Below are 26,838 nucleotides of genomic sequence, written 5' to 3' on the forward strand. Positions count from 1 at the left end.
AAAGATAGAAAAATCAGTCATGTTTCTGATCATGCATGCCTCCCTTCTTAGGTCTTTCTAATGATTGTGGGAAATACTCAGCCTTCCTTTTCTCATATTTCCACCCTTCCCCTCTTTGGGAGACAAGGGTCCCCAGTAGATTGTACGCCCTTTTGAGGCCCGTCACTGTCTTCTCCTTACTGCCCAGTTCAGCCCTGGTGATCATTCATGCCTATTGTACAATCCCATTTATACCTTTGCTTTCTCTCTTTTCTCTTCCCTCCCTTTTAGATGCTACTGGAACATTTTTCCTTTTCAATATTCTCCTTTTAGAAATTTAGAAGCTTCACCTTTTAAGTCTCATCTGTAATTCTTTTCCTCCTCATTAAGCGCCAAGTTCCACTGGAAAATCGTGAGGGACAAGCAATCAGGAGAAAGAAAGAATATTTAAAAGAAATTTAAAAAAAAATAAAGCTACTATCTTGGCAGCCAGAACGTAGCCAAGAAAATCAACCTCATGCAAGCTTACGAGATCTTAATCACATTGATGTGAGGCAATTTGGGAAGTCAGAGACACCCTGCAAAGGAAAGAAATCTTTTCCTCACAACAACACAGGGAGGGTTTGGTTTTACTGAACCGAAACACAACTGCGTGATAATTTTAACCTCTCCCTTGCACGCCTGTCCTCACACCTTTTGGTACACATTGAAGACTCTCAATAACACGAATGGAGGAGCCAGCACACTCCCTTCTGGTTCCTTCCAGCCTAGCTTGGAAATCTCTCTAGAGAATCTGTAATCCCGCCCCATGGCCACCCACTCAACACTCCTTTCCCTCTGTGTTCACCCTACAAAGGGAACTTTTCAGGCGTGGGGTCCTATCAGCAGCCTTGACGAGTTCTCCCCGGGAGGGATGGGTTTCTGGTGAGCCCCCCTCTCTCCTTACCAAGTATATTGGTTTCCTATCGCTGTTGGAATAAATGACCGAAAACACTGTGGCTTAAAACAGCAAAAACTTATTCTCCTACAGTTCTAGAGGTCAGAAATCTGAAATGGGTAACACTGGGCCAAAATCGAGGTGTGAGCAGGGCCGGTTCCTTCTGAAAACTCTAGGGGACAATATATTTCTTTGCCTTCTCCAGCATTCTAGCAGCTGCCTGCATTCCACCGCACCTCCCTCCACCTTCAAAGCCAGCAACGGCAGAATCAAGTCAACATGAGTTGGCACATAGAGGAACCATTTTTGGGTGGTAGGTGTTTTCATGCATGTGATGGTTTCCATTATGATAGAGAGAGTTGAGAGTGAATAATAAATTCATAATAAATGAATATTCACTTATTCATAAATATTACTTAAGGCTTCCATGTGCCAGGCAGTGTGCTCTAGACACTGAGTGGACAGTAGTGAACTGGATAGATAGCATCTCTGACCCAGGAGTCTCGAGTTTTCCGCCAGTATCCGTGAACCTGGCAGGCTGACTCGTTCGGTTGCCAGTAGAGTAAAACCTAGGCCTCTTCACAATTCTTGACAATGTTTTCAAAAAGTATATGTCTTAAGACCTTTATACACAAAATTTTAATTTGGCCTACAGAGTGTGATCAAATGCTGAGAATAACTTTATTAACAAGATATTAATTTTAGAAGCCTTCTCACTGAGTCGAAAAGCAACTGAATCCCAAAGAAATGTAGTAGATACTAATTTACTATCCTTTGATTCAATAAAAAGATTGTTTTCCTATTCCTAGGATGGTTCACCAGTTTGTAGGTTGTCCAGGGTGACAGAGAATGCCTTGTGCCCACATGGGTCCCTCTGCTGGCTAGCACACAGCTGGACCAACTTTCCCATTTTCTCTTGCAGACAGGTGGACGTGTGACTGTTCTGGCCGATGGAACACGGGCAAGAGGAACATGCGCCACTTCCTGATCTGACCCATAAAAATCCCTGTGCAATCCTCCGTACACTCTATTCCCACATCTGCTGGCTGAATGGAGAGGATGCTAACGACCTGGAGAATGGTACGGCCATAAGACAGAAGGAGCCCAGGTCCTTGAATGATGTTGTAGAGCAGACTTCCTCCCCATCAAATTTCCACCCACCACCAACCGGACTTTACATGAGTGAGGAATCGATTCTATTGTACTAAGCCACTAAAATTTTGGGGTTGTTTGTCGCAGAGATTAGCCTATGGTGACTAATCCAAACAGTTTCTGTATCTGAATCTCAGAATTGCCACACACACACACACACACACACACATGCGTGCGCGCGTACATATGGATAAGTGACTCTGCAGAGCTATGTGGAGAGAAATACCAGAACACGGCTACCATCTATTATCACACTTAATCTTCTCTCTCCCAATCTTGCAGGAGCCTCTAACACAGAGAAATGTCCCAGATTATGTATTATAACTGCTGTTATTTTTAGCAGGTTTACAATGTTTTATAAATTATATATGACCGCTCTTGCTTATGGAAAAATACCATAAAATGCTGCTTATTTCAGAAGGAGGCTCAGATTATCAACAAAGGAGCTAATTCAGCCCTCCTTGTGGATACTGAGAATTCAGTGTCTGTGAGCTTTGTCGGGCTGTGTACGCAACAGAGCAGCCCCTGGCACTTTCTTTATTGATCAAATGGTCTCTTTTACGGAAGCCTCAGTGAGCACATGGCTAAGGAAAGAACACAGCCAGCTCCTCAGTCCCGATGGAAGATCTCGAGCTGCTTTGGTCTTTATTTAAACACCAGTCGAAATTCTCTGAACCAAGACGCCCTCTGTGGCAGGGGAAGAGACTGACCAATGAAATGCATGGTGTCCAGTCCAGCCTCCGCTTTCTCCTTTTCTGACCTGTAGCTATCCAGGGAACACTTCTAAAATGGGATTAATAAAGACGTGATGTGGCAAGTGCTTACGGGAGACACACTACATGGAAAGTGCTGTGCTCGGCACCTAGGAAGACACTGGGTGGGAAGGGCACAGCTCGCTCAGCTGGCCTGCCTCGTAGGGCGACTGTGTTTTGCATTTCTCAAATTCGCAAAGCGTTTCTCAAACATCCCGCCTCGTCCACTCCCAACAGTACTGTGAGGTAGGCAAGGGCTGCTGCCCCATTTTGTGGGTGAAGACACTAAGGTTTGGAAAGCCCAAGGGATCTGCTGAAGGTCAGGCTGCTGGTCGGTGGCAGAGCTGAGACCGAAACGCAGATCTGTTCCACATTCAGTTCAATGTCTCTCCCACGTCACTACACAAATGTGACACTGAATTACAACGGATCCAAGTTACGATCAGTAACAGAAAATGTTCAGAATTTGAGAACCCAATGATTCATAGCTCAACCAACAAAGTCCAACCTCGAGATGAAGTTATCTGTATTGTACACACAGACACACACAGACACACACACAGAGGCACAAGCAATCCTCTCCCCTCACCCCTTGAATTTTCTAGAAAGTTCCCTCCTCTCTTTCCTTTGTGCAGCTCGCGTTTACAGCTGCTCCTGGAGGGAAACCACAGGGTTAAGTCACCAAGTGGCCGTTTCCTCAGGGACGAGGTCACCTACAGGATGACCCTCAGCTGGAATCACTTGTTAATGCACCCCCAGCTCGGTCCTGCTGTGACACCCCTTCTTAGGATTCTGATTCTCCCTTGGAGCACATTACGGCTTGCACACTTGCTGAAAGACACCGATGATGACCATGACGGAGCATTTACAGGGCCCAACACCTTTCTTCCACTGCCCCTCCAGTGCCCCAGAGCAGACTGGAGCCGGCCTGCACTGACCGAGGCAAGCAATAAGTCCATACATGGATGGACCTCAGCTTCCTAATGACGCATGCCCCATGAGGACCAGGACAATGTGGTCCACAGCCTAGAACCTCCGAGAACACTGCACCTCCTAGCACACTGTCTCGGGCAGGATGGAGTTAATGAGGCCCCAGCAAAGGGCCTCACTCTCCTTCTCCTCCCGCCCCACCTCTTCCCAGAGCCTGGGGAAGCCCACCAGGCTGTAGCCCTCCTCCAAGGGAGTTGTCACCACGGCTCTCTATGCCTGATCCCCCATGACCCTACCCGGCCACCCCAACGCTGACAGGCACCTAGGAGTTGGCCTGGCATGAGCCCTCTGACCAGGCACACTGATATGAAGACCCCCAGAAAGACTCCAGCTCTAGGGTGGATGAAGCTGACAGGGCCTGGGGCCCATGGTCTCCCGTCCGTCCCTGTGGCCCCTTCCATCTGCACAGGCATCCCGATGAGTCTCCAGTTCTTCCTGCCCATGGCCCCAAGGAGGGAAGCTCTGGACAGCAGCAGCGATGGAGGCGAGGTGGGCCGGGGACACAGTGACAGCCAAAACGAACGCTCAGCCCTCCAAGGAGTCACCAGATTCCAGAGGAAAAAGACGACTGGGCGTGTGGGAGGCCTCCTGTTCGACACGATAGCCCTGCTCTCTCTGAGGCCTCATTGTCTTTCTTGTCCCCCGTGTTCCTGATCATCAGCCCCGGCAGCAGGGGTAATCTGAGCACGCTCCCTGAGATCCCAGACTGAATGCTCCTCAGCGCCTCTCACAGTCCCTGGGCCACAACCCTTTGCAGCTCGCTCGCCTCATTCTTCATCTATCTCAACCCTCCCTGGCTCACCTTCCATGTGTCTTATTACATCTGCAAAATCTTCGGGCCTCCACCCACCACACAACATGCTTAGAGGGCAGCTTTGTTGCCCTGTGGCATAGCGCTCTGATCCCGCACGCCCACCTCTCCATGCTAGCTCAAGGTGCTCCACTCCCACGCCTCCCCAGCCCCACGTGTGTGGTGCAGAGACAGGAGGAGCTGGTGTACAGGCACCAGGGCTGCAGGATGAAACGTCATGAGCACACACGGTGGCATTCAGCTTCCATCCTCTGTGCGGGTCAACATTAACCAAGAGCCACCGGCGTAATGTCCAGAGATGGAAGAGAACCGTGGGGGCAACAAGATGAAAGTCAGCACTGAAAATATCGCGGAGGGATTGCGAGTCTTCTGAGAGTGAATGCCTGCTTCTCATTTCTGTCTCACACCAACTACCTTAAAATATTGCACAGCCGTATCCAGAAAGAGCAGAGAGGCATGGACTTAAGAACTGCTGTTGAGCAAGAAATACTTACCTGTAGAACTAAGGATAAGTTAGTTAAAAGAATAAATAAATATATCCACTCCATAATGGACAGAGTGAGGTATGCAATGGCTTTAGCTCTGATAATGAAATGTGGTAAAACTGTAACAAATGGTGCATGATGGGCAGTGTATATGAAAAGCAGAGTAAGCTTTCTGATCGTTACTTGAAAACCGGTGCTGGGAAATAAGAAGAGGAGGAGAAAGAAGAGGTTAATAGTTATTTCAATATTGCTCATGGTAGGGAACCAAAAGACCAGGAGCAAAAGTAAAAGACGACACCATGGGTGTTATATACAGCTATGAGTAAAAGGTAACCATTAGAACAGAAACATAAGCCTTTGGTGGTGGATTAAAGATAGCCTTTTGGTCTTTGCTCCTCCTTCTATTGAGAGGTGGAAAGGAATTGTTTAAATCTCCTTAAATCTGGGCCAGCCTGGGATACCGGTTTAACCAACAGAATGTGGTGAAAGTGACATCCTGAGACTTCTGAGGTTGGGTCCTAAGAAGCCATGTGGTTTCTCCCTTGGCTTCCTTGAGCATGAGGAGCCCTGAGCTACCATGTAAGAAGTCTAACCACCCTGGCAGTGCTTTGCTCAAGAGTCCCAGTTGAGCCCAATCTTCCAGCATCCACTTCAAGTCACCAGACTTGGGAATGAAGCCACCATGAGCCCTCCAGACCAACCCATCCACCAGCTGAATACCACTGAGGGACCTCTGTACCTGCCTCCTGGAAGAGAAGAACCACCCAGCCAAGCCCTGCCCAACCACATGACACAAAATCATGGATTGATGTGAGTTCATGATGTATGTTATCTTTAAGAAATTACACACTGCCTACTGACAAGGCCTAGAAATAATGATGGACCCAGGAGCACTGAGCATCCATAGTGCCATATTGTGGTCTCTAAATCCCATTTTCCACCAAAAAGAACCAGGGCTGCTTGGAGGAATGGCAGATCCCAGGTCTGAGCAGGAAATACACAAGGTAAATCTAAAATTTTGTCATCCAGAAAATAAGGAAGCTACCAAAAATTACCATAGACGTGTCAGAAGAAATCAGGAGTCAATCTGAATAAGCTCCTACTCACCAAAAATGGTACCATTAGAGCATCAGTAAGACTAGTAACTGCAGTAGATTAAATCCGTGAGTTCATAATAGTATTTAAAAGCTCATTGGTCACAGTTGGAAGATGGTATTGAACACATCACTACTTTGAAAATGGATAAAGAAAAAAGATCTGGCATTTATCGTGCCTTGCCTCCACAATACAAATTGTGGGGTGATAAAAGAATTGATGAGAAAAAGGATTCCAATTAATAAACAAAGAATGACCTCATGTCAGCATCGTGAAACTCCTAATGAATTAATCGCTGTAGGCAATGCTAGCCAGCCCTGGCAGTCTAGTGGTTAAGATTCGGTGCTCTCACCCCTGGGGCTCCAGTTCATTTCCTGGTCAGGGAATCACATCACTATCTGTCGGTCATCATACTGTGGCGGCTGTGTGTTGCTGTGATGCTGAAAGCTATGCCACCAGGATGTCAAATACCTGCAGGGTCACCCTTTGTGGACAGGATTCCGTGGAGCTTCCAGACTATACAGACTAGGAAGAAGGGCCTGGCCACCCACATTTGAAAAAAACGGCCACGAACACTCTGTGGACAGCAGCAGAGCGTTGTCTGATAGAGCGCTGGAAGGGGAGAGGATGGCACAAAAAGCCCGGGCAGATTCCGCTCTGCTAGACACAGGCTCCCTACGAGTCGGAATTCACCCATGGCACTAACAACAACGAGGTAACACTAATCACAAGAAAAGAGAGACCCTCAGGTACTTCCCATGCAAGGACTCAAAGACATCGACAAAGTGGTCTTAACACTCCCCAAAACTAGAATCTGATCAAACTTCTAGATCCAACTACAATGAAGAAGGAGACGGAAGGATAGACACACAGGTGAAACAAATCACGGGGACCCCATCAAATTACAGGGCAAATGTGTTGGTTTCTTCGATAAATAAATTACAAGAAAATAAGAGAGACATGGACCAATCCAAACCAACCAACCTTGTTTGGATCCCAATTCAAATTCAAATGAACTGTCAAAAACGAAATAAAATCCACAAGACAATCAAGGAAATGTAAACACACATGTAAATGTCAATATATGGTGATATTAAAAAATTATCACTGGTTTTAGATGGGATAACGGTATTGTGTTTTATTGGTATTATTTTTTTTAAGTTGTTCTTCTTTTCTTATCTTTCAGATACACACTGAAATATTTAGAGGTAAAATTATAGAATTTCTGGAAAATGCTTCAAAATAATTTGGGGTGGGGGGATTAGAAGGTTAGAAGAGACAAGATCGGCCACGTATTGATCATTGTCAGCGCTTCAGGCTCATGACAAACTGCTCTCTGATTTGGTATATGTTTTTAAATTTCCATAATAAAAAGTGTTTAAATCATGCTTCCGAAAAATTTTCAGGGATACAGAAAAATGCTTATGATGCAGTATTACGTAGAAAAAGGCAGGAAAACAAGTCAATACAGCAAGACCCAAGCCATCCAAATCAATATGTTCTGTTCCAAAATGTTCACAGTGGCTATCTTGGCTGGTCAGGTTAGACATAAATTTCATTCCTTACTCGACACTCTAATTTTCCAACGTTCTACAATGGGCACGTACAACTAGGATAATTAGGAAAAACAGATATTTATTTTCTTTCTTTTCCTAAAGATTGGCACCTGAGCTAACAACTTGCCAATCTCTTCTTTTTTTTTTTTTTTTTTGCTTTTTCTCTCCAAATCCCCCCCAGTAAATAGTTGTATACTTTTTAGTTGTGGGTCCTTCTAGTTGTGGCATGTAGGATGCCGCCTCAACATGGCCTGATGAGTGCTGCCATGTCTGTGCCCAGGATCCGAACCAGCGAAACCCTGGGCCACCAAGGCAGAGCGCATGAACTTAACCACTCGGCCATGGGGCTGGCTCCTTTATTTTCATTTTTAAAAGTAGAAGAACTATGAGCCATTTGAAGTAATACTCTTGAGTCTTCAGCCATGTGTTTGAGTAACATCCTCTCCAGGAGGGCTCATACCCTCCCACGGTGCATCTCAGAGCTTAACATCCACGTCTGGGGTGAGGTGGTGAGGGGCCGCTCAGTTTTTAACATGAACCGCCATATCATGGAATGAAGGATTTATTTGTGCTTCCAGAATTCCACTCAGTGTTACCAAAGGAATGAAAAAGAAGTCCCATCATTTCATATATTTGACTACCTGAGTGTCCTTGAAGAAACAGAGCCTGTTAAAAAAATTATTAGTAGGTAATCCTTTTTCTAGAAACTTCTGTGCCAGAACTTGGGCATTTTACCTTTTTTGTTTTGGTGAACGATATGGTCCAGAGGATTCCACGCAGTCTTCTAATGCTTTTCTCCAGGCGAAATCAGACTGTCAGTCCTCGCAGCATGGGTGGAACGTGGCTGGCCGTATTGCTCCCGGCGGCCACTCCCTCAGAGACCCTGAGCTGTGCCACCGCCTACAAGCAGGGGATTCATTTTCCAGCGGAGTGTTTGTGTGAAAGGAATTTGTACACCAGTGCCTTCTTAGGAAGCTTTCTTTAAAATCATGTAAAAGGAATGCTGATAGAGATCTGAGCGAGGCTTATGTTACCCACCAGCTTAGAAAGTTCCGGAAAGGTTCGAAATGTCAGCACAGCTATCAGCAGACCTTTTCCACTCCCATGGAGTCACTTATACCCTGGGAGAATCTGGCTGGATATTTTTCTCCATAATCTCTTGGATTTCTTCATGGTTTTGTTTTCTTTTGTTTTTTCTTTTTTTTTTTTTTTTTTTTCTTTCTCTATCTTGCCTGTGGAAAATTTGACCTTTCTGGTAAAAATCTGAACTTGGGGATTTCTTGGATTTCCTGCTCGGAGATCATCATCCCAACATCTCCACATGGTGTCTGCACATGAGCACCATTCCCGGCGCCTGCACTTCATTCCTTCTCTCTCGGGTGGGTCCCACGTGTCTTCTCCACTCGCAAGGAACCACCGCAGGGTTGTAAGTTCTGTTTCTTTGATGGCAAACTAGAGACACCAAGAGGCTAAAGGACTTGCCGCCGAGGAACTTGGCTCCAAATTTGCTTGCCTTCAGAGCCCCGGCTGGCTCTCCTTTGCGAGGAGCACGGTGCTGAAATGTGCATCCACACTCTCGTGCTCCGACATCCAAGGAGGCCTCCCATTTACCCGCTACATCTTCCCAAACAAGAGGCCGTGGCATCTCCCTGCAGGGCTTCATTTCCCGACCACAGGCACATCTGCTGCGACCACGTCTACCCCGGGAGCGACAGGGGAATGAGTCAAAGTCACAGTACTTGGACCGGCTTTCCAATAAATTTCACAAGATGGAATTGCAATTTACAGAGGTCCCGTATACCGGAATCTAAACTTACCCATGTAGGGGGCAAAGCTAACTGTGAAGTTAGAGGAAAGAAGAGCACTGTTCTTCAGCAAAGTAGAAGAAAAGCTCCAATGACTCACCCACCTCCCTGACTTCACCCAGATACAGAGAAAGAGATGATTCCGGGGACCTAGGACAGAAGCATGGGTTTTTGCACTCCAGCACATGCTATCCTGCCCGCCTCAGGGCTAACAGCAGACAACAGTCCATTCGCTGTTAAGGTCCGGAAGCAAAGTCCGGCCTTCTGAAGCCCCCATTTGAAGAGGAGGGAGTTGAACCTTTCTTTTCTCTTTTGCTGTTTGCAAACCATCTTTCATCACCAGCCATCAGATGTGAGGGGGCAACCACTCAGGCCCCTCCCCCAGAGAGCCTGGAGCAGTGGGCATTCAACACGGAGGGGCAGCTGGGTGGAGGGGGGAGCCCAGAGTCCAGGGCAACGAGGAGCTGGGCACAGGAGAGCAGCTGCTGGGCTGCGGCCAGGCGGCAGTGAGAGAGAGCTCCTTCTCCTTTCTCTTTGCACAGAAGCATTCTGCCTCACTGCGAAAGGTCTGAATAGGTGAAGTCTCCCACAGAGCATCTCAGACTGCAACGTGCACGGGGGTCATCTGGTTCAAATGCAGATGCTGCTTCAGCAGGTGGTGGCGGGGGGGAGGCAGGGGTGGTGGTGGGGGTTGTGCTGAGAATCTGCATGTTAACGACTCAGGGTTGGTATAGACACCACTGGTCCACGCGGACGACACTTTGAGTAGCAAAGGTTTAGAGCTGGACTGTCCAATATGGTAACACTAGCTACTGTGGCTTTTGAGCCCTTGATATGCTGGCCGGAAATGAGAACTGAAACGTGCTACAAGTGTAAAAAATACTGGGGCCAGCCTGGTGGCCCAGCGGTTAAAGTTTGCCCGTTCCACTTCAGTGGCCCAGGGTTCCCAGGTTCGGATCCCTGGTGCGGACATGGCACTGCTCATCAAGCCATGCTGTGGTAGGCGTCCCACATATAAAGTAGAGGAAGATGGGCACGGATGTTAGCTCAGGGCTAATCTTCCTCAGCAAGAAGAGGAGGATTGGCAGCAGATGTTAGCTCAGGGCTAATCCTCAATAAAAAAATAACACTGGATTTTGATTTAGAATGAAACGATGAATGTCAACATCTCAGTAATTTTTATATTGACTATATGGTGAGATGATAATATTTTGGATGTATTGGGTTAAATAAGCTATATTATTAAAATGAACTTCACTCCTTACTTTTTTTAATGTGGCTATGAGAAAATTTTAGATTACATGAGGGCCCACATTACATTTACATAGGGCAGCACTGATCCACTGGACTCCCAAAGCTTTAAAGCTATAACTCTTGTAAGTATTCTCAAAGACCGTTTTATATCTGCCTCTTTCTTGAGAATTTACACAATTTGTGAGCTTGCCAAAATGGTCTCGTCAACCTACCTCTTCCATCTAGGAAGCAAAAGAAAAGGAGCTAATGGAAGCCACATATTTATCTGCCACAAAATTTCCCCTCACCCCAGCCAAGGCTTCCATTGAATATTATCATGGTGGCCTCTGATTTATCCAATTCCAGGGATCAGAAGCCTGTCCTTGTTAAAATGGCGGTTAAGTCTATTCAACAAAATATTCTCTGAAGCCCAGCTACCATCCTCCTTTCCCATAAAACAACAAAGGTGATTAGAGCCCCAGGCCACATCTCTGCTTGACCAGCACAAGCCAGTCAACCCTTGCTGTCTAATGATAACTTCCCCCCTCCCTTTCTCATTAATGTCTTTCCGCAAAGGTCTTTCTCATTAGCCAACGCTTCTGAAAGAAAAGGGTTGTTTGTGTGAAGCCTCATTAGTTGTAAGACTCCAAAGGATTTTGCAAACAGTTTCCACCAGTGACTTCCAAAGCTTGTGTAACATTTTGTGCAGAATGCGTGGGCCCCTTCCGCGAAGCAGGCGTTTCCAGAAGTGTTTACTTTGCAGAAGTAAGTGTGCACGCTCGCCCTTCCTTTTGAAAGCTTCCGCACGTCCACACGACCGCTGGAGTGTTGAACAGACGGACAGTCCCCTCTCCATGGCTGGCCTGGCCCTCTCCACGCCTGTCCTCTGACGAGCTGCCTTTCTGTGACTTGACACATCTGGATTGACCGTGGCTGTGGTTACGACTGGGTTATTCACAGTCAAGGTACGGACCGGGGCCCAGCCCTCTGAATGGAAGCCATCCAACCAAGTCAACCAAGTTTAAGAACGGAAAGGCCCTAGACGGTCGTGTTATGGGTTGAATTGTGTTCCCAAAAAACACATGTTGCAAACGCCATGCTATAGACTGAATATTTGAGTCCCCCCCCCAAATTCACATATTGACATCCTAACCCCCAGTGTGATGGTAACAGGAGGTAGAACTTTTGGGAGGTGATCAGGTCACGAGGGATGACCCTGAGGAATGGGATCAGTGCCCTTGCAAAAGAGACTCCAGAGAGCTCCTTGCCTCTTCCGCCACATGAGGACACAGCGAGAAGGCGCTGTCTGAGAACCAGAAAGCAGGTCCCACCAGACAAGGAATCTGCCCACGCCTTGATCTTGAACTTCCCAGCCTCCAGAACGGTGAGAAAGAAATTTCTGTTGTTTACGAGCCACCCGGTCTATGGGATTCTGTGATGGCAGCCCAAACAGGCCAAGATGCTCTACTCCTCGGAATGTGACCTCACTGGAGGAGGGTCTTCACGGAGGTCATCAAGTTGAGATGAGGTCATGAGGGAGGACCCTAATCCAATTTGACGGGTGTCCTTATAAAAAGGGGAAATGTGGACACACATCGTGCAGTGATGGGAGCCCTTTTGCCCCGGCATCTCTTCTCAGGTGCACCCTGGGGTTTCCAGCACTGCACGATGTCATGACTGTGTCACTGGCTCAGGGATCACGGTTGATTCTGTGTGTGCCCTCCTCCTTCTTGGTGCTGGGAATGCCCAGGGCAGAGTCTGCTGTCTTTGGCTCTAGGGGGCCGCCGTTCTTTGAAGACAGTTGTTGCTCGTGGTGACTTGAAGGCTGGGTGGGGGTTCTCCTCCAGTCCCTTGAACCAGCAGATTAGAGGTTATCTGATTCCCCACAAGGAGCTGATTCCCAGGCCGGGTTCATGTGGGTCCGAGCCTCTGCCGTCAGCTACGTTTATTTTCCAGTCTCTGTTTTTCCCTCCCTTCCCACACAGGTTTCAGTTTCCTTGCCTTCTGCCTGGTCTTTCTGTCTAAATGTCCCTTGCTTGTGTCCCACACACACCCTTCCTTGTCCTGTCCTCTTAGTAACCCTTCTGTTATTCCGCCATGCCCAGGGCAGACCTATGTATTGCTCCGGTCTCTCACAAACAAAGATCCAAAAGACGTAATTCGAATTCATTCTGCCCCTTTTAAAGGTCTTGTCAAGGGCACTGAGGCCAAGGATGAAGGGGAGAAATTCTGAAAGTTGGTTTTCCAGTTCATTCCATTTCTACACCCACATCTTTCGTGATGACAATGCATGAGAAGCATCAGAAGAGAAGAAAAGAATTCTGGCTCGGAGTCTCTGCTGTGTGACTTGGGGTAAGTCACTTACCACCACAGGATCTCCGTCTCCTTGTCTCTAAAATGAGTGTTAGATTGGATAATGATCTCAGATGTCTCACATTTGAACATCAAAGTTATCATCTTGAATTATTTCACAAGTAGAGCAGGGATTACATAAATCTGAGGTTTGCGATCGACTGTATTAGTCAGCAATTGCCATGATAACACTACCTAATGAACAATCCCAAATCTTCGTGGCTTAGAACAGCAGACATCCACCTCTTGCTCACAGTTCTGCAGGTGAGCTGGGGCAGCTTTGCTCCGAGCTGCAGACAGGGCTCAGTCGACTCCATATATCTCTCCACCTGGGACGCAGGCTAACCTGGCAGCCCCCACAGGGGTTAGGTTCGTCTCATGGTAAATGGCAGGGGCACAGAAGCCAGCCAACCCCCTGAGCACTGCCTGTGTCACATCAGCTCACATTCCGTCAGCCAAAGCAAGTCACGTGGTCCAGGCTAACATCCACATGGGAGGGAAACACCTCACCAGGGACGCTGTGCAAAGGCCGGAGGGAACGAAGAATGGAGAAGAAACCTATTGTCTACCACAGCCAGGCTCTCTGACCCTCTGAATTCCAGGCAAACTTACATGGCCAGGTGTTATGGGTTGAATTGTGTCCCCCCTCAAAAAGATAAATTCGAGCCCTAACACTCCCCAGGAGCTCAGAAGGCGTCCCTATATGAGATAGGGTCTTTACAGAGGTAATCGAGTAAAAGTGAAGTCATTGGGTGTCCCTAATCGTCATCATTGTGAAAAGGGGAAATTTGGACACGGAGGAATATAGAGGGGAGACGACGTGAGGACACAGGGAGAAGACAGCCGCTTACAAGCCAAGGAGAGAGCCTGCGACAGACCCTTCCCGACAGCCTCAGACAGGCCCTGCCCACACCTCTATCTCGGACTCGCAGCCTCCAGGCTGTGACACTGTCCATTTCTAATTATTCAGGCCACTCAGTCTGTGGCACTTTATGACAGCACCCTAGACAACCAATACACCATAGACGCACATTTGTCTGGGGAGAGGGTTCGTAATTTTTATTAGATTCTTGAAAAGGATTCATGATCCACCAACGCAATGCGGCGAACGCTACTGTGAGGGACAGTGACATTGGCTACAGCGAGAAGGCAGGGGCAGCACACTGGCTCCGGGTCCGTCCCCGCTGCCCGGAGGCCTGACGTGGTCCAGGCCCCTCCTAGGACATCTCCAGACACTCGCCCGCCCCAAAGAGGCCCACAGCCCTGGAAGACAGGCTGCCTGGCTCCTCCTCAGTCCTCTTACTTCCAGGGCGGGCCAGGTCTGTTTGTTTCCTTGGGGTTTCGTTTGTCCTTGATCAGGAAGGACCAGGTTAGGGCAAACTAGGGGACAGCTAGAATCTCAGTGGTCGGCACTCACCAACCAGCATATTTTCCGGGGCCCCAGGCCACTGGCCAAAAATCAGTTCAATTAATATCAATTGACCGAATAACCAAGAGGCTAAATTTGCCATATTAACTGACTTTGATGATTTATAGGTTTGAACTTAAGAACTTCAAGAGAAATGTATTAAAAGAGTTAACAAGAGTTCAGCTTCTGGTAATTGAATATATAGAAAAACATATTTCACAATCGCCAACAAAAATTTAGCATTTAGTAGTGAAATTTTTCATATCATGCTGTCATCTAAAAGAAATAAGATTTAGGGGCCAGACCCGTGGCCTAGTGGTTAAGTTTGGCACATTCTGCTTTGGCAGCCTGGGTTCAGTTCCTAGGCAAGGCCCTACACCATTCATCAGTGGCCATGCTGTTGATCACCCATGGGGACCTGCTCTCTGATCTCAGCTCTCTCATTTCCCAGTGCCATCACCGTCCTCTCCTTTTCAGAATCTGCAACAAGACCCTCTTTGTTAATGCATTTCTATCCCATTCTCTGCCTTGCCTACCTGCCTGCCACCTCCAAGAATTGTACTTATGTCCTAATGCGGACGCACTGTGGAAACAAACCCGTTACCTAAGCAACGATGGCTTGGTGGGAAACTTCGAGCACAGTAAAGGTGGGGATGGGGAAGTTTACTAGCAGCAGAGGGACCCACGCGATGGAGAAATTCTGAAGAGGGATCGTAAGACTCTGCCTGCCTGCTTAACAGAAATACGCCCAGAGAAAAAAGCGTGTACAGTGTCGTATAGAGAGGGACTCAGGGTCGGCATAGACGCGCCATGCACGGATGCAGCCTCGACGCAGGGAGGCTGGCCCATCGAGGATGCTCAAGGCTGCAGATGTCCCTCTGGGACGTGTCGCACTGGTTAGCCTCCTCATCATTTGTTTTAATTGAGCTGAAATTTGCATAATGCAAGAGTAGCCATTTGCAAGTGAACAATGCAGGGGCATTTAGCACATTCACCATGTCGTGCAACCACCGCCTCTGTCGAGCTCCAAACATTTTCATCACCCCAAATAAAACTCTGTAGCGGTCAAACATGCTCCGCGTTCCCCCTTCCCCCAGCCCCTGGCCAGCACTAATCTGATTTGTCTCTTTGGATTTACATATTCTGCATATTGCACACAAATGGAAATGCACAATAGGTGACCCTTAGCATCTGACTTCTTTGACTAAGCATGACGTTTTCGAGGTTCATCCACATTGTGGCATACATCAGGGCTTGATTCTTTTTTGTGGCTGAATAATATTCCATTGTATGAATAGACCACATTGTGTTTATCCGTTCATCCATTGGACATGTGGGTTCTTTCCACCTTCTGGCTGTTGTGAATAATGCTGCTGTGAGCATTCGTGTACAAGAGTCTGTTAAGTACTGGTTTTCAATTCTTCGGAGTGTATACCCAGGAGCAGAATTGCCCTGCGTGCCCATCATTTTGATTGTACGGCAAACCTTGCTGAGACCTTCTATTGCAGGGTATTCTGGTCATATCTGCTCACATTTTCAGCATTGATCCTGAATCTTTACGGTCAATCAAAGGCCAGCAGACTTGTCCCGTGAGGGCTGGGGAAGTAAATATTTTAGATTTGGGGGGCCTTACGGTCTCTGTTGCAGCTGCTCAGCTCTGCCTCTGCAGCGTGAAGCAACCACAAACAATACATAAAAAGCTTATTGCGCACCAGTAAAACTTCATTCACAGAAGCAGGCGGCAGGCTGGAGTTGGCCCTCAGGCTGCGGTTTGCCAGCCCCGGCTCTAGGACAAGCACAGGGGGACGTGGCCTGCCCCACGCGCTCGGCTCCCCAGGGGACGGACCTCCTTCAGCCGGGAGGGGGTAGGAGAGGTCAGAACACGCGCTCTTTACCGACACGGTTACAGGCACCCTCTCATTTCTATTGCCAGGGAGAGTGACAAGGGAAAGGCACCAGCTCGTGGCAGAAGTGAGTTGAGGCAGCCCCTTAAGAACTTGCTGATCACGGAACATGCGGAATCCTGGGATGTGCCCCTGATCGGAGCAGCCGAGCTGAGCTTCCGGAAAGTTGACTTTCAGGATGAAAGGCTGATGAATACATTGACCACTCGCTGAATGTCTTTCCCAGCATTCATCTTGTCTGAGCTTTATCAAGGGAGGAAGGGTCACCCGAGCTGAGAAACTCATTCATCCAACAAGCATTTATTGAGCCCTTGCTGTATGCAGGCACCATGCTAAGTCTTGAGTATTCAAAATGATGCCTTCCAGGAGGTTTACTTGGGCAATTTGGCTTGGATACTTCCAGTAGCGGGGAGCTCATTACCTGTACAGAGCAGCCTATCCCATGGCTGGACAGTGCTTTGCTTCCTCAGAAATACCGAAACCTCACCAGCATGATTGTACATCTCCCTCCAACAGGCCTAATGTCAACAGGCACCCCCACCACATACAGATTCAAGGAGAACAGACAAAGAACCCTGACTGCAGCCTTTATCCTTTCCGGTGGTTTTAAAAACAAAATCAATTTCATGTTCAACGACTTCCTGAAAAGCTCCATAACTCGGGCAAGGTTGACAATCAAATTCTAAGGAACCGGTTCCCATTAAGAAGAGTGTATATTGGGGCCGGCCTGGTGGCACAGCGGTTAAGTGCCCGCATTCCACTTCGGGAGCCCGGGGTTCATCTGTTCAGATCCCAGGTGCAGACATGGCACCGCTTGGCAAGCCATGCTGTGGCAGGCGTCCCACATAGAAAGTAAAGGAAGATGGGCACGATGTTAGCTCAGGGCCAGTCTTCCTCAGCAAAACGAGGATTGGCAGCAGATGTTAGCTCAGGGCTAATCTTCCTCAAAAAAAAAAAAAAGAAGAAGAGTGTATTTCCCTTCGAGCTCTTCCCATAAACCGCAGCCTCCAAAAATGGCAAACGAGAGTCTGGACAGCACGGAGATGAGAACCGCGGCCCGGGGCAGGCAGGTCTGGCTTTGTCGGGTTGCCCTTGGCCCTCCTTGCTTCAGGAGCCAGGCCGGCATCTCTCGGAGGGGCAAAGCTCCTCTTCGGGTGAGGAGAGCAGTGACTTCGCAGGGCTGCTGCGTGACTGAAGGAGACACACTGTCTGCAGGGCCGCTGGGCTGTGAGCTCCAGCAAGTCAGGGCGCTTCCCCACCCAGCCCTCGCGCTGCACAGACTAGAGTGCAGGCTGGGCGGAGGACACCCCACGGCGACCCGCTCCGAGGAGCCACGGGGGCCAGGAAAAAATTAGAATCTGGGGGAACAGGCAGACCTGGGTCAGAGGCAGGAGAAGAGGGGAGGCCCGCGAATGCAGAAGCCGCTAGAAGCAGGCCGACCGCCCCACCTCTGCAAGAGCGTCCAAGGAAATGCCTGGCTGCGTGGCAGGCTCAGCTCCTCTGCCCGCACGCCCGTGGAGGCTGCGCTCCAGCTGCAGTCGCGTGGGGCTGCAGCCCACCAGTGAGTTACGACCTCAGCGCAGGGGCTGGCGGCCAGCAACCAAGCAAAATGAAACCAGAATAGAGTGTGTCGAAAGGCGTCGCATACGGAGAGGGGTGTTGTGTTAAACTTCTTCAGCAATGTGTGCACATGTCAACATGCGTATGGCATGTATGGACATGGACATAGGCTCGCTCACCTGGACTGGAATCAAAACCATCAACATGCATAGTGCACGTTAAGGGTAAATGCTGTTTGGAGAAACTCTCCCAATTATACACACACATCTGTACATATGTATACATATGTTTTACTAAACTTTTTGAGTTACGCTCAGAAAGGATTAGAAGCCTCTGTTTAATGCATCCTTCAGGAGCTCGCGGAGCCCGAGAGGGGGAAAGCCCGTGGTTCCATTTGGGGACATCGTGCTGTATGGGGAGGGTGAACTAGGCAGGAGAAGCAGAAGGTGGAGCCCACAGCAGGTACTTTACATACAGAGAGTCATGGGATGTCTGTTTATTTCCTAAAGAGACAGGTGCATGAAATTAATCCTAAATGCAGCAATTAAATTCCATGATCAGGGACTGGCCCCATGGCCAAGTCGTTCAAGTTTGGCGCACTCTGCTTCAGCGGTCTGGGTTCACGGGTTTGGATCCCAGTAGCAGATCTACACCGCTCATCAGCCAAGCTGTGGCAGTGACCCACATACAAAATAGAGGAAGATTGGCAGAGACGGTCGCTCAGGGTGAATCTTCCTCAGCAAAAAAAAAAAAAAAAAAATTCCACAATCAATTGACAAATGTGCAAAGGGCTCTAATAGTTACCAAGACTTTCCCAGTTCCACATGCACAAGTTACAAGCAACACTTGTCCTGGAGAAAGATCTGAACTTCCATGAACCCGGCTGTCAGACGCTCGGGAAGTGAAGATGAAAATATCGACCTTTCCAGTTTTCAGCACGAGCTAACAGCACCTGTGGAGGATTATAAACTGCAACAAATCCACTGAAATAGCCCAGAGAATAGAATCCTGATTTTACAACACTTACAACGGAATCCCAAAGCATATGGGTTTGTGAAAAAAATTTCGAATCTCCAAACAGCCTATCATTGCAGCAAAATATCCCAACCCCAAAACCCCAGGCGGGACCAGCCGTCCCTGGGGGGGACTGGGAGTCCATGGTGAGTGGGGTCCCGGGAGGAGGGCACCAAGGCCCCCCTTTCAACACCAGCCCTTTCATGACGCTGGGCGCTGAGGTTTGGGGCTTTATGTTGCCCCTTTTTGAGACGCTTGATTTTAAATAGGGTCACAAAGCGTGGGCATCCTTTTAAGTTAACTGTTAAGGAAATCAGAATTCCACAGGGGTCCCCCCGTTGAAGGTCAGGCTCAGAACCTCCCGTCGCTCAACACCAACTCCCCTCCTTTCCTCCTCCACACGCTCTGACACTGCCACCCCAGATGGTGATGGTGGCTATGCATCTAGTAGGGTGACCGACTTATCCCCATTTGCTTCGGACTTTTGGGGTTTTAACACTAAAGTCCCCTCTCAAAACCCAGGGCAAATGAGGCAGCTGGTCCCCCTGACCACATGCCAGGACCGTTCAAAGCCCTCCCAACACTTCAGCTCGTGTGACCTAACCACCCATGGGGCAGGGACTCCATCGTCCCCTCTGTTTCAGTTGAACTGAGGGGATGGGACTTGCCTGGGTCTCCCAAGTGGAGTGCAGGGAGCCGGGATTCCGACCCCCGCCTTCCACCCCTTAGTTCGGCTGCCTCCCACCCCGCCCAGCACGGACCCCGCCCCAGCCACAGAGGTCCACACTGGAGGAGCGACAAAGACGGAAGTGGAGGACGACGAAGTGATGGGGCCACAAGCCAAGGGATGCAGGCGGCCTCTAGAAGCTAGAAAAGGCAGGAAGCAGATTCTCCCCGGAGCCCCCAAAAGGAGCCAGTCTGGTGGTGACACCTTGATTTCAGCCCGTGAGCCCCATCTCGGACTTCTGACCTCCAGACTGTAAGGCTGGATGTTTGTGTTAAGACACTAAATTTACGGTAATTTGTTTCAGCAGCCACAGGAAACTGTCCGCAATAGGTTCAACCCTCAAGGATCTTATAATTTAGTAAGAAAAAAGTGTAAGAAACGTTCATGGCAAACATCAAATAATTATTCAAGCCTGCAGCCAGGTGTCCAGCGACCAGCTCCTGTCCACCAGGCACCCTGTGGACAGACAGTGTGAGATAGCGCGCGTTTACAAAGCACTTTCTCCTCTTTAAAACCTCTTTAACATTTGGTAGCTGCTAATTCTCCAAACTGGCACCAACATTCCCATTTTGTTGAGTGAGTTCCAAGGTCGGAGAACTCTCAGGCCAGGTCCAGCCTGTAGATATATTTTGTCTAGCCCACTGAAAAACACAAAATAAAAAAGTTTCAAATTTTAGGGGCCAGCCCCATGGTGGGCGTAGTGGTTAAATTTGTGCACTCTGCTTTAGCAGCCCAGGGTTCGCAGGTTCGGATCCACGGCACAGACCTAGCACTGCTGGTTGAGCCACGCAGTGGCAGCATCCTACATAAAGTAGAGGAAGACTGGCACAGATGTTAGCTCAGGGACAATGTTCCTCAAGCAAAAAGAGAAAGATTGGCAACAGATGTTAGCTCAGGGCCAATCTTCCTCACCAAAAAGAAAAAAGTTTCAAATTTTGAATTAGTTGTCAACACTTAGAATTCTGGAGATTTGATATAAAATAAAGATATTCTGCTTTCCTTAAAATCTTCGGGAGACCTGGCCACACCAAGTTTTCCAGAGTCCTGCCTGCAGCCATCAGTCTGGCTGTGGCCACTCCATCAGCATGGCCAGGCTTTCCGCCCCTGCTCCTCAGGCCTGGCTGCAGGCCCAGCTCCGGGGAAATGGACGAGAGGCTTTCCAGAGAAACGACCTCTTGACTTGGGTATTTTTCTCTCTCCTTCACTGTGTAAGTCCCTTGAAGTGAGGCCTGTATTTGCTCTTAAAATATCATCCAAGGTCCCAGAAGGGCCACTCGGGACCGGAACCGCCTCTGCAGTGACCAGTCTGGCCTTGAGCAGCCCCACAGAGGGATCCCACAGGGGGATCACCCTGTCCACCAGCAGTACCAGCGCATCAGAGCCCTCCTGGCCTGGGGACGCCTTTGCGAAACCGAGGGCCACCCAAGACACAGTGGAAAGTCCCAGAGTTTCCTGAGAAGGAGAGAGGACTGAGCTGTGACGAGATCCTGACTCAGAAAAATTCCTTTCAGGGTGTGTAAGCTTTTATGGAAATGAGACTTCGAGGATACGCTTCAAAGTCCCTGGTGGAAACCCGGGAGCTCTGCGGCTTTGTCCTGGAAGCTGGGAGGGTGCCATTTCACACTTCAATCCAAGCGTAAAAACAAACCCTCGTTCTTCTGTATTCTCGGACCCGGGAGAAGAAAGTGGAAACACCAGCACACCGTGAGGACGAGGGATGGGGACTGGGCCATGGGAGGGAAAGGGGCCCAATACCAGGTGCAGCCTGTCGGGACAGCAGCTGGCCACCCCCGGGCACAGAGTCCCGGCAGCCTTCAGGGGGCTTCCCTTCCTGGCCACGTTGAGGGGGAAGCTGCAAGGGACACCCAGAGTCCTTTGGGCCGCACCACTCACCTGGCAACAGCACAGACACATTCACACAGTGCCACATCCCCGCCGCCAAGGTGAGGTTTCTAGACGGCAGGGACCTCACGGAAGTTCTTTTTATTTTTTATTTTTTCCCTGCTAAGGAAGATTGGCCCTGAGCTAACATCTGTTGCCAATCTTCCTCTTTTTGCTTGAGGATGATTGTTGCTGAGCCAACACCTGTGGCCAATCTTCCTCTATTTTGTATGTGGGATGCCACCACAGCATGGCTGATGACGGGTGTAGGTCCACACCCAGGAACTGAACCTATGAACCCAGACCACTGACATGCAGCATGCCAAACTTAACCACCAGACCACGAGGCTTGCTTTTTTATCAACATCTTACACGGGACTGGGCTCATCATAGAAGCTCCCCCCAGGCCTATAACTGAAGGATTCACTCCTTCCAGAAATATTTATCAAGGGCTGTTGTGTACCAGGCTGGGCATCCAGTGGTGAAGAAGGAGGGAAGGAGGGTGGGAAGGGAGGAGAGAGAGACACAGATGGTGAGAAGAAAGGAGGAGAGGGAAGGAAACGCACAGCACAGTGTGGGCAGCCAGGCAGATGTTCCCGGTAAACAAGCTCTAATTCAAGGGCTCTTAATCGGGAGCCCACAAGACGCCCAATGTGTCTGTGGTCAGAATTCAGGGGCTCCTTAAAAATGCACAGCAAAACAATGATGTTTTGATTCTCACAAATCTCCAACTGAACATTCGTATTTCCTTCCATCGTGAGTGGACACAACAAAGAGCCGAGACAGAACCCAGGACCCCGTCACCGACCAGACACCGCAGAACTTTGACACAACATTACACATCCCAGAAATCTCAGAATAATAGCATTTATCGCAGTCACTACTTTGAAATTAGAGTGGTTATCAGAACTGCTGACAGGTCTTGTAACAAAATGCATTCAAAAGAAGGGCACAAATTGTTTTAATTCGATAACTATGTGTCGATGTAACTGATTTTCTTTGCAAACCAGAATGTTTTATTTTATAGGTTTAAAAACATTATCCTAACGAGGGGTCCGTAGGCTTCACCCAAGGGGTCACGGCACCCGGAGAGGAGAGAACCCCGGCCCTAATCAGAACCCCAGCTCACAGAGCAGAGGACACCCACGGGGACCGCAACCCAGACTGCCCACCCGCAGGTGAGCAAGGTGGACAGAGACTCCAGGAGGGGCTGGAGCAACAGCTGCTTCTTGGGCATCCATCAAAATCTTGGCCATACTCATACTTTATAACAACTAAACTGACTCGAAGCCTTTCTGTGGAGCGGAAATGGCTGGTTACAACACGTTTTATTCTCATATAACAGTTTACAGACAGTATGCAAGCCGTTGCACTAGAACCGCGTAACTGCAAGCCTGGCAGTTTGGATATTTTGCCATTTTTTAAATAAAGCTGAAACTCCAAGAACTGTGCCGTCTTGACCAGCATCACTCAATCCACCCGCCGCGGGTGGAGCAAAGCCTCGCAGCCCGGCTGCGGGCATCCTCCGCGCCTGCGTGGGTCGCGCGTGCGCTCTGCGCGGCCCCGCCTTGCAGCGCCGCCGCCTCCTGAGAAGGTAGGCGGATGGGGTACCATGGGACGAGGATGTTTAGCACAAGTGTGCACGTACTTATTGGCCTGGGGGGGGCCGGTCCCTTGGTTTCTCAAAGCACACACCGGGTGCCATTGTTGAGGATGCCATGGAAGCCACGCAAGCACAAATAGCATCAACGAAGGTAACGCTGAGGGAGCTACCCCGCCAGCCACCCACTTCCTCCAGGATACCTGCAAAAATACATGTAAAAGGTCAGAAAGCATTTTCATTTCCTGCCCCATGGCTGCCCTCGGAGTCCTCCTGCTTCTCCAGGTGGGTTCCCCACTAAAACTCGACGCCTGGGTCGGGGGGCCCGCTCCCAGCCCCTGTCACTGGAGAAGACCGGGCTGGCAGCCTGGCGATGGTATCTCCCCGGAAGCCAGCTTCATGTCCGCGCGTCTCTCGGATCTCCCTCTGTAGGGAGTCAGAAAGACATTTTCCTCCCATTTTACAGGTGCAGGAACCGAGAGACTCCACCTTGTGTGGGGGAGCCTGGTTGGCGCCTGCTCCCCATCCTTAGCTCTCACGCCACCCTCACCCGCCCTTGGCTCTGTGTGGGAGAGAGAGCACAGGCTCCTAGGTTTCTGGATGAGTCTGGATTAGCCTTCCTCTGTGCTCCACAGGTGGGATTGTCTGGACATTGAGCCTCGAAGCAGCAAAAACTGCCCTTGGCCCTTTTCCTCTGCTCTCTGACCTCTTAAATCTGCCTCCTATCGCTGGGACTTCCTCGGGGCAATCTCCCCGAATTACTAGTCACAGGATTGCATGGGGTGGAGCTGGAAGGCTTTTGCTTAGGACACCAGGTCCTGTATACGCTGCACACTGTTTTGCAAGCTCGCCTATTTAGCATCTGTCAGTCTCCTGATTGTGTGGGGTGGTACTAGTGGGGCATGACTCAAGGCATCAGGTTGCACAAGCCTTGCTCAGGCAAGATGAGTGAGAATTCCGGAGCACATATTTGCATAAGCGTCTGCATATCATTAGCCATTGGATCAAATCTCTGCTTTCTTGGGAGATTGGACTCGCTGAGCCTCCTAGCGAGGAAATAGTCGACAGCAGCTAAAGTTTCGGGGCGAGGGGCACTGTGAGGTCCCCGACCCAGCCCTGAGGAGCTTGAGCAAGGTCAAAATTTTCCTCAGGACTGCTGGGTGTCTCCACGTTGAGAATATCGAATGATGTTCTCAGGTGCCAAGCGTAACACGATGGACTATCGGGCACCTACTGGACCCACAGTAGTGGCTGCATTGTTGCCATGGAGCGCCTGGCAGTGGTAGGTGGGAGACAAGCAGGGCTTGACAAAGGGACAACAGACGCTCCCTCCCTGGTGAAGTAGGAGCCCCTACTCCCACCCTCTCTCCCCCACCTGGCCAGTGTCATCTGGCCCAGTGTAAGGGCATGCTTGTTTCACGCAGGTTTGGGACCCTGCCCCAAAGCTCCAGAATCCAGCTCTCCAGTGGAGAGACTGTCACTGAACATTCTGTCTGAACCCGGTGCCAATCCAAATAAGAGTCGAATCAAAAGGGAAAACAGCTTGACTTTCTTTGCCAGGCAGAGGAAGCAAAGCAAAGGCTAGCACCTTAAGAATTGCTAGCTCCTCATTAAAAAGTGAGTAAGGGTTTTTAAAGGTTGAGGAATGTGGCTGCTTGTAGGGAGGGGGCCCGTGGCCTTGCTGGTCAGCACTTTCCCATTGGCCTGCCTTTGGGGCTGCTTGGAGGGGAAGAGGAGGAGATAAGGGATTCCACAGGTAGGTATCCTTGGCCGTCTGCCTCCATGGTGGAAGGTGGACTCTGGTGCCAGGAAACCGAGGAGCTGGGCCTGGAAAGCTTCAGCTTCTTGATGTTCTCTAGACATCAGTTTCCCTGTAATAGACTTCAAGGACCTGTGATCAGCCACAACTTTAGTGGGAGCCCAGCCTGAGGCCACCAGGCCTTTGAACAATTTGGAACTTCTACAAGCTCAGGGAGTCAGAAGTTAAAGAAACAGATATTTACATATGAGTGTAACTAAAGAAGCAGAGAACAGGGATGTGTGCTTTTGGTTTTAAGCCCATACATGCTGGGTTCAACGCAGGAGAACTGATATCAGTGCCAGTATTAATTAGAAGCCTGTAACAAGACCCGGGGAGCTGCAGCAACAAGCACCCCTGGCTGGATGCCAGCGGCTTATTTCTCAAATAGCAGCATCCCCAGGGACATTGTCAGAAGGCATGCATACACCCCAGTACGTGGCAGACTAACTGAATCAGAATCTCCAGAAGCTAGGCCCAGATGTCTCCCAGGCATCCGAAGCTCGGGACCCCATCATGGACAAGTGGTTCTCAAAGTGGGGTCCCCCTTCCAGCAGCATCAGCACCACCTGGGAGGCTGTTAGGTGTGCAGACTCTCAGGCCCCACCCAGACCTGCTGAATCAGAAACCCTGGGGGTGGTTCCTCCAGGCGACCCTGATGTACCTGAAGTGTGAGAAGCGCAGGGAGACCGTGCGCCTCCCAAGGGCATGGGCTGGTCCCAGTCTTGGCTGCTCCAGAGGGAGCTGTCTGCTCCTCCCTGCTCCGGAAGACAGAGCGCAGCTCCCAGGGCAGGTGTGTTTGCCAGGAAGGCTGCTGTGAGGGGAGAGAACCCAACCCCCCTCACTGTTGTTACGCTGTCTTCTTGCAGGCTCTGGTTTGGTCTGTCTTGCTCCAAGGCTCCAAGATCCTGACCAGAGCCTTATGCATTTCACTCAGAGACCCAGGAGGACAAAGTCCAGTGCGGCGTGTGCTTTCTCTACTAGTGTGAAGCATAGAACAGATACCCCATGACTCCACATGCACACGCACGGCCAATTCTAGTGACGGCTCTGAATGAAATTGGGCCCCTTGATGGTCCCCTCCAAGATGACGTGGACATTTGCATTTCTGCTGCCGTCTCGCTTGGTCACTGACATTCATGAAACACGTGGAGCCTTCAGCCTTTGCCATCATCATTCCCATCCACACCCCACCCTGTCCCTCACCCTTCGAAGCCCGGCTCAGGCTCCCCTCGTCCATGAAGCTTCTCTGGCCCTTTGCAGCCCGCGCTGACCTGCCCACTCCCCGCTCATGGACACGCGATGGCCTTTCGTACTTGGCATCTTTGGCCCTCTCCAACTCCTGTCTTATTTCCCCATTGAAAATGCCAGTCTGCTGAGGGGCAGGGATGACCTTCGTTTATTATTCTGTTTTCCTTCTCTCAAATTGTTCAGCACCCAGGAGAGCTGTCATCAAGATGCTCAGTAAGTATGTGCCGGATGACTGCGTAAAAGCCTCGTCACAAAAAGCAAGAAACCATATGTCACTGTTGCTGCATGAATGGCTCTCGATTTACACACACACCCTTAGAACCGTTCCAGGAGAGCAGGCATTCGCCCTGAGGCCTAGGAGTGAGCAGTGGGGCCTTGACAAAGACAGGAAGGCAGTGCCACCCCCGAAAACCACACTTCACAGTCGACCTGGCTCCAGAGGCTTCGCACGGGCCCTCTGCACCTGCTCCTATTTACAAAGTATAGAAAGTCCTTGAGCATCAACAGACCTGTGTTCGAGTCCCAGCCTCACCGCTTCTTAATAATAT

This window comes from Equus przewalskii, chromosome 27, assembly GCF_037783145.1.
Source record: "Equus przewalskii isolate Varuska chromosome 27, EquPr2, whole genome shotgun sequence".
Taxonomy (NCBI): Eukaryota; Metazoa; Chordata; class Mammalia; order Perissodactyla; family Equidae; genus Equus; species Equus przewalskii.